Source organism: Siniperca chuatsi, linkage group LG1 (assembly GCF_020085105.1).
Source record: "Siniperca chuatsi isolate FFG_IHB_CAS linkage group LG1, ASM2008510v1, whole genome shotgun sequence".
In the NCBI taxonomy this organism is placed as follows: Eukaryota; Metazoa; Chordata; class Actinopteri; order Centrarchiformes; family Sinipercidae; genus Siniperca; species Siniperca chuatsi.
In genome coordinates this window covers 37,185,833-37,194,765 of record NC_058042.1, presented here as the reverse complement: position 1 = coordinate 37,194,765, position 8,933 = coordinate 37,185,833, and positions in this window count along the sequence as shown.

Here is an 8,933-nt window from a genome sequence, read left to right as displayed (position 1 = left end):
TTGTAGCCTCCCCCTAAACCATAATGTAGAACAGTCGTTTTTTTTCAGGTCATTTGAGAGTTGTTTTGAGGCCCCCATGTTGCCACTCTTCAGAGGAGAGTCAAAGAGAACAACAACTTTCAATTGGCCACCTTAAATACCTTTTCTCATGATTGGATGCACCTGTCTATGAAGTTCAAGGCTTAATGAGCTCACCAAACCAATTGTGTGTTCCAATTAATCAGTGCTAAGTAGTTACAGGTATTCAAATCAACAAAATGACAAGGGTGCCCAAATTTATGCACCTGTCTAATTTCGTTTTGATGCATATTGCACATTTTCTGTTAATCCAATAAACCTCATTTCACTACTGAAATATTACTGTGTCCTTCAGTTATTTGATAGATCAAAATGAAATTGCTGATCCAAACACCCAAATATTTATAAATGAAAATCATGGAAATTGTCAGGGGTTCCTAAACTTTTGCATACAACTGTATATATATATATATATATATATATATATATATATATATATATATATATATATATATATATATATATACACACACACACATATATACAAGGAAAGTGTTAAGATAAGGGAGGGGAAAGTGCTGCTCTTCCACTTTGCTTATCCGGTTCCAACCAGCAACCTTCCTCTTTTCTAACCCTTAGGCCAGAGTACAGGCTGGTGGTCAGTTTCCACAGAGACTGACTTGCTGTGGATGCAGTTTCTTAGTGAGCAAACCCAACAGACAGGAGTGGTTTTCTTTTCATACACGTATGACACGGGTCTAGTGAGGCTGCATTCAGCCTGCACTGGACCCATTCATATACTGTCAAAGGTTCATCTCAGTCTGCAGAGTTGTTCAATACACTAAACCAGAGAATGTCACACAATTATATTACATGATTACCAGATATGAAGCATCACAGGTAAGTGACTGGTTTGTTGACTTTATAGGAAGACAAGACTTGAAATACTTCAAATTAAGTTGATCTTGCTGAGGAGGAAGAAGAGGAGGTAGAAGATGTCCAAAAACCTGAGAGCTGTCCACCAGATGAAGAGGGACATTTTTTTGAGTTGTTCCAGGTATGCCCCTACAGTGAGGAAACAAGAGTTGCAGTTTTCAGATTAGATCAGATAGTTATGCAATACACAACACTCAGAAAACATGCCCCTCATCAGTCCCATAAATCAGCCTTACACTGCCAGAGAGGGACACATGAAACATTGAACTGTGTACACTTAAAAGAGAAGTAGAAACAACAAAACACTTTACTGATACATGGTGGAAAAGGACAAAAAGACTGAAGAAAGGTAAAAATTTTGCCAGTGAGAGAAATCAACTGAGAGCGGGGAAGATATTGTCAAATAAGAGTAGAGAGGACCAAGTCAAGGATGAACACAGCCAGATATTCCCAGGAAAAACACACAGTGACAAAAAACAACACCAAAGAATGAGAAAGTCAGCTGCAGAGCTCTTCATTCAGTATAGTGCAAAAGTTATGGAGCCTGTGAGACTGTCATACAGACAGTTTGCTCGCTACTGTCCTTTCTTCATGACAGGACCAAAGGAATCTGATCACAAGTGTACCTGTATGGAACATGAGAACAGATACATTCTGTAGAGGTCTTCTGTAGACCACCAGTATTTCAGTCACTATCTGCCATTACATGTGCAAACTGCTGCAATAAACAATAAAACAGTTGTGACATATAACAGCAGGGGTCAAGAGTAATGGAACATTTGTAAAAAACCCTCCCCAAAACAGTGATTGTGCAATCACAGCTTACCAAAACCAAAAATATAAGAGCAAAAATATAAGGAATGGATTGTCAGTGCTAATGGAAGCTGCTAACATTATCATATGTGGCTAACTAGTTACTTAAGTTAGTAACCTAGCCTTACTTCCAAGGCTGAGATTCCACAGATCATTAGTAAATTACATTAGTATATGGAGTAACAAGCTATGTTAGAAAAAGCCCTGTTCAGGATTGACATATCCACTGTGTGGAGGTCAGTGCAACCCTGTCCTGGATTCTAATATATGAGATATTGAGGCTGCTCTCTAATGGATTTGGAGAAGTTTACCAGAGATGACTTTTCTGAATGGTTAGACCTTGTCCCTAACTCTTTTTTTCATATAAAAGTGAAGCAAAAGATTATTCATATTCATATTTAGACCCTTTATCAGGTTTGTCATTTTCATACTAGCCAGCCAGTAATAATAAAAAGTCAGCTGGAGACAGAGTTTTGAACTTAGATAGCTAGCTACAACTGATAAAATCTGCCAGCCACAGGGGTCATTTCAGCTAACTACAAATGAGAAACCTATTTTTTGTCTGAAATCAAAGGCTCATTGGTCAGAAAGTTCCGGTCATTTCGAGTGGTAAAGCTGACACTACTGCCACTGTAAATGGCATGAGAGCAGTGCTAAACTGGAAAACTTGACAGATTTAAGCAACAATAACTAAATGGGATGAGGCCTAGTGAAGGGTCAATTAACAAAGATGGTGTGAAAAAGATGCAAAGAGTGGAACATATTTTGATCTGCTGAATCTCTTCAATACCAAGAGGGTGACTGTGGCTTAGTGGTAGAGTGGGTCGTCCACCAATCGGAAGGTTGTGGTTCGATGCTGGCAGCCCACATGTCAAAGTGTCCTTTTGAACATCAAATTGCTCCCAAGGGCTGTGCCTTCGGTGTGTGAATGATTAGTTACTTTGATGAGCAGTTCTGCCATTGGTGTATGAATGTGTGTGAATGGGGTGAATGTGATATGTAGTTGAAGCGCTTTGAGTAGTCAGAAAGACTAGAAAGGCGCTATATAAGTACAGTCCATTTAACATTTACCTCTTCCACTTATCTCTTCAGTACAACTACCTGGATCAAGTCGAAGAGTTCAGGAACCTGAAGGAAACACTGGAGGAGTATGACATTTGTAAACTTTGCATGGAAGCAGCAATGAAATTCAAGCTTTCCATTTAGGCAGAGTCCATAAGCAAGCTGCTATATATACATACCATACACAAAAGATAATTGAATATTCAATTATTATTTCAATATAAGGAGATGTCATGTTTCTGCTCTAGGCTAGATATCTGAGCATGATACTTTCCATGTCAAGTGGAGCCTAAGCCGAAGTTCTTCACTCCACTGCAAATCTTGAAATCTGAATGGGAAGCAGCAGTTGAGTGAGGTGAATTTCTTCATGTGGCTTATTCACCTGACATCATCTTCTATTATGGATCAGATGTACTTCAAGTACTCCTACAAATAATGTGTAAAGCCTCCCCCGCAAAGACTTAAAGGATAAGGACTAACTGGTTGGTTTTGCAAATGTCTGATATACTCTTTCACCTTTGAGGAAGAGCAGCACACAGACACTTGAGCTTTTTCCTCTATAGGAAAAGTGCAATGAGATAACTTCTGTTATGAATTGGCGCTATATAAATAAAATTGAATTGAATTGAATAATGTGTCTTGGAGGTGTGGCCAAGTATAATAACTAAATTTGTGTCAAAGTTTAACATCAGAAAATTGCATCCAGGTTTTTATGTCTTTAAGTGATTTGTTGGGTCTCTGTAATTAATATTATAAAGAGACCTGCTCTATAGGAAAAGTGCTGTTATGAATTGGCGCTATATAAATAAAATTGAATTGAATTGAATTGAATTGAAGGCATGCTTGAAGTTTATCTTACTGATTAGTTTAATCTGGCTTGATTGATAGATCTAATTGGGTATCATCCACATAACAAGGAAAGTTTATGGAGTGTTTCCTAATACTATTGGCTAAAGGAAGCATACATAAGGTGAATAGAAACCATAGGTCCGAGCACAGAACCTTGTGCAAATCCGTGACTAACTTTGGCGTGCACAGAGGACTCACCGCTAACATGTACAAACTGAGATCGATCTGATAGATAGGATTTAAACGAGCTTAGTGTGGTTCTTTTAATGCCAGTTGAATGTTCCAGTCTCTGTAATAGGATGTGATGATCAGTTGTGTCGAACGTAGCACTAAGATCTAACAAGACAAGTACAGAGACAAGTCCATTGTCTGATGCAATTAAAAGGTCATTTGTAATTTTCACCAGTGCTGTCTCTGTGCTATGATGCACTCTAAATCCTGACTGAAAATCCTCAAATAAACTGTTGTTATGTAGAAAGTCGAACAATAAAAAGCTACAATAAAGCTACAATAATTACTTTGTCTGTTTTAAGGACTAACCTTGATAAAAACTCTGAGAATTCAGATAAAAACTCCAAGGACCAGGAGCACGGTACACTATAACAAATAAAATTGGCTGTCGTGTTTTCCAGGTTGGGTGAGAAAGACTAAGAACAAGGCTTTCGAATGAGTTATAATTTAGTTTAGGTTTAGGGTTGATTAATAGGCTTAAGTCGAAGATGGCTGCAACTCCCCCTCCTCGTCCGGTACCTCGAGGAATATGAGTATTAACATGACTGGGTGGAGTGGATTCATTTAGGCTAACATATTCTTCGTGACCCAGCCAGGTTTCAGTAAGACAAAATAAGTCAATATGATACTCTGATATTAAATCGTTCACTAGTACAGCTTTAGATGACAGAGAGCTGATGTTTAAGAGTCCACATTAAATTCTCCTATTTTGTTGTGCTATTGCAGCATTTTTTTTAGGTTTTTATGTATAACTCCTGTAGGAGAACCAACTACTTTAATAATTACAAATAATTCAACTTTAATACACTCATTGGGGCACCACACAGTAAACCGAATAACTTAAAACTTGGATCATTAAGTTGATCAGTCTCTAAGAAGGATTGAATTTTTTTCAAAAGATTGACCTTGTCTTCTGCTTTAAAGAAAACACACAGAGAACTTCTTACAGATTAAATGAGGACATTTATTTATAGCTAAATGCCTAATAACTGAATAAATGAAGGATTAATAACGTACATGATAAAGAAAATAACAAACAACAGATGAAATAGCAGATATTGAGTGATGAAATAAATCTGATCTTATTGGCAATAGTGAGGTGAGGCATGTGATTTGATTATAAAAATGACTGCAAGACGCTAACATAACACTAGGGCAGGTAACTTATCTAAATAGTAATTCATATATTTTAGTCGACATCAACTCTTTATCACAGCAAAACCATGGTTTTGCCTACTGTTTTCAAGCGCTGGCAAAGATGAGGTGGTTCCGCCAGCTTTCCATCATGGTGTGCAGGGTTGAATCTGCTGTGCAGAGGAATTTGGGGGCATGTCTGTCTGTGGCTCAGACTCCGTGATTTAGGAGCTCAGCAGGCTGCTTTCAGGTGACTCTGTGAAACAGTTGGTCACTGAGCTGATGAGGTCTCCTGGATGGCAGACGGCGAAGGTCCGTGACTAGTCGCTGCTGGCACAGTTCTCTAGGAGATGCAGGATTCAAAATTTCTTTGGTTCTAACCTTTTTGTTGTGTTAGAACACAGACGTTGTCCAGGCTTCTTTCAGAAAGGCTTTGCTTTCAAGGTTGACTGGCTACCAGCAGCTCGGGGCGGCATCTGAGTCTGTGAGGTTGTGGCTTGTCGAATAAAATATCTCTGGATACACAAACTTCTTTAGCTAGGCTTGGGTAACTTTAAGAGGAAATAACATTGCAAAAGTTTGTGGTAAAGTTACAAAAAGTATAAAAGTCAAAAGAAACAACTCTTCAGTTTAATACTGAGGCATTAAAAACTTGCTTGGAAAAATGTTAAATTGTAAACGGACTGTAGTCGAGGAAAAGAAAACTTAAAGAAATACGTATCAAGAAAGTAAAGTAAAATAAAACAACCGTTGAGCTCAGGGGTCAGGGTCAGCCTATACGGAGGATATTTTAGTCAGAATTCAAATTAAAAGTCCAATTAGAAAATTTAAAGAGATCAAATTAAAAAGATTATTATTTTACTACACAACTAGGAATACTCAGTCCATAATTAAACTTAAAAAGAAAAAGGAAATTGAAAAAGTAAAATGATAATTTGAAAATGTAAAGTGACAATGAACAAAGTGAAATTTAAAATGCACAAGCTTAAATGGAAATGCTCAAACTGAAAGCTTAAATTGTAAAGATGAAACTGAAAATGGAAATAAGAAAAGAGGAACATCAAATTTGAAACTCAAAATGTGAAATTGAAAAGCTTAAATTAAAATACTTAAATACAAAAAACTATATATATATATATATATATAAAAAAAAACTTTGTCCTTCACCCTCCGCGGGTGGTCTCATCCTTCGAGCTCGGGTCCTCTACCAGAGGCCTGGGAGCTTGAGGGTTCTGCGCAGTATTTTTGCTGTTCCCAGTACTGCGCTTTTCTGGACCGAGATGTCTGGTGTTCTTCCAGGGATCTGCTGTAGCAACTCCTCCAGTTTGGGGGTCACTGCCCCGAGTGCTCCAATGACCACGGGCACCACTGTTGCCTTCACCTTCCAGGCCTTCTCCAGCTCTTCTCTGAGCCCTTGGTACTTCTCTAGTTTCTCATGTTCCTTTTTCCTGATGTTGCCATCGCTTGGTATCGCCACATCAACCACAACGGCTTTCCTCTGTTGTTTGTCAACCACCACGATGTCAGGCTGGTTCGCCATTAACATTCTGTCAGTCTGGATCTGGAAGTCCCACAGGATCTTGGCTCGGTCATTCTCTACCACCTTTGGAGGTGTTTCCCACTTTGACCTCAGGGTTTCCAGTCCATACTCAGTGCAGATGTTCCTGTACACTATGCCAGCTACTTGGTTATGGCGCTCCATGTATGCTTTTCCTGCCAGCATCTTACAACCTGCAGTTATGTGCTGGATTGTCTCAGGGCCTCTTTGCACAGCCTACACCTTGGGTCTTGTCTGGTGTGGTAGATCTGGGCCTCTATTGCTCTGGTGCTCAGGGCCTGCTCCTGTGCAGCCATGATGAGTGCCTCTGTGCTGTCCTTCAATCCAGCCCGCTCTAGCCATTGGTAGGACTTCTTGATATCAGCCACTTCAGTTATGTTCCGGTGGTACATCCCATGTAGGGGTTTGTCCTCCCATGATGGTCCTTCCTCCAGCACGTCTTCCTCTGTTCTCCATTGCCTGAGACATTCCCTGAGCACGTCATCTGTTGGGGCCTTATCTTGGATGTACTTGTGGATCTTGGATGTTTCATCCTGGATAGTGGCTCTCACACTCACTAGTCCACGGCCGCCTTCCTTACGGCTAGCGTACAGTCTCAGGGTGCTGGATTTGGGATGGAACCCTCCATGCATGGTGAGGAGCTTTCACGTCTTAACGTCTGTGGTATGTATCTCCTCCTTTGGCCATCTTATTATTCCCACAGGGTATCTGATCACTGGCAGGGCGTAGCTGTTTATTGCCTGGGCTTTGTTCTTGCCATTGAGCTGACTTCTTAGGACTTGCCTTACTCGTTGGAGATATTTGGTCGTTGCCGTCTTCCTTGTTGCCTCTTCGAGGTTGCCATTTGCCTGTGGTATTCCAAGGTACTTGTAACCATCCTCAATGTCTGCTATTGTTCCTTCTGGGAGTGAGACCCCTTCTGTGTGGACTACCTTCCCTCTCTTTGTCACCATTCGACTGCACTTCTCAAGCCCGAATGACATCCCAATGTCAGAGCTGTAGATCCTGGTGGTGTGGATCAGTGAGTCGATGTCCCGCTCGCTCTTAGCGTATAGCTTGATGTCATCCATGTAGAGGAGGTGACTGATGGTGGCCCCGTTCCTGAGTCGGTATCCATAGCCAGTCTTGTTGATGATTTGGCTGAGGGGGTTCAGTCCTATGCAGAACAGCAGTGGGGACAGAGCATCTCCTTGGTATATGCCACATTTGATGGATACTTGTGCAAGTGGCTTACCATTGGCTTCCACAGCCTCATCGAGTTCGCAATGAAGTCCCTTAGAGTCCTGTTGATGTTGTACATCTCTAAGCATTCAGTGATCCATGTGTCATTCCATGACCAGTGATCCATGTGGCATTGAGTCATATGCTTTCTTGTAATCAATCCAGGCAGTGCACAGGTTGGTGTTTGGCTCCTCTGGTTCCTCTGCCAATGCCCTTCTGTGCTTTGCTCATGTATTGATCCATGTGTCCACTTATCTTAGCCGCGATGATGCCTGACATGAGCTTCCATGTTGTGGAGAGACAGGTTATTGGCCGATAGTTGGATGGGACTGTACCCTTTGCGGGATCCTTCAGGATCAGGATTGTGCGCCCTTCGGTAAGCCATTCAGGGTACGTCCCATCTCTTAGCAGCTGGTTAATTTGTGCTGCTAGGCGCTCATGGAGTGCAGTGAGCTTCTTTAGCCAGTAGGTGTGGATCCTGTCAGGGCCCGGTGCTGTCCAGTTCTTCATACCTGAGACTCTTTCTTGGATGTCTGCCGCTGTGATGGTGACTGTATTCTGTTCAGGGAGGTTGCTGTGGTCCTTTCTCAGGGCTGCCAGCCACTGTGCATCGCTGTTGTGTGATGCCTCCTTTCCCATATACTTTTCCAGTACTGTTCCGTTTCCAGCCGTGGTGGGTCTGCTCTGCTGTTATTACCCTGCCATTGAGCGTACACTTTCGCAGGTTGAGTTGCGAACAGCCGGTTTATTCTTCTGGCTTCATTATCTCTCGTGTATCTCTTTAGGCGGCTGGCCAAGGCTTGGAGCCTTTGTTTGGCAGTTTCGAGTGCTTCAGGTATGGGCATCTGGTTGTACTTCTTGGGTACTTGCTTTCTCATTGCACCTCTCTCAGCCTCTGTCAGTTGGCTCACTTCTCTCCGGGCCTCCTTGATTTTTGCCTCCAACCTTCGTTTCCATGGTGGGTATTGTCTCTCATGGCTCCCATGGTTGCTCTTGTAGCCAAGCATCTCTAGGATCACTGCTGCTGAGGCGTATATCAGCTCATTGGTTTCAGTGATGGTTGTGGTAGGGATCGCTCTCAATGCTGCATTCACATCTTCTAGGACACTTT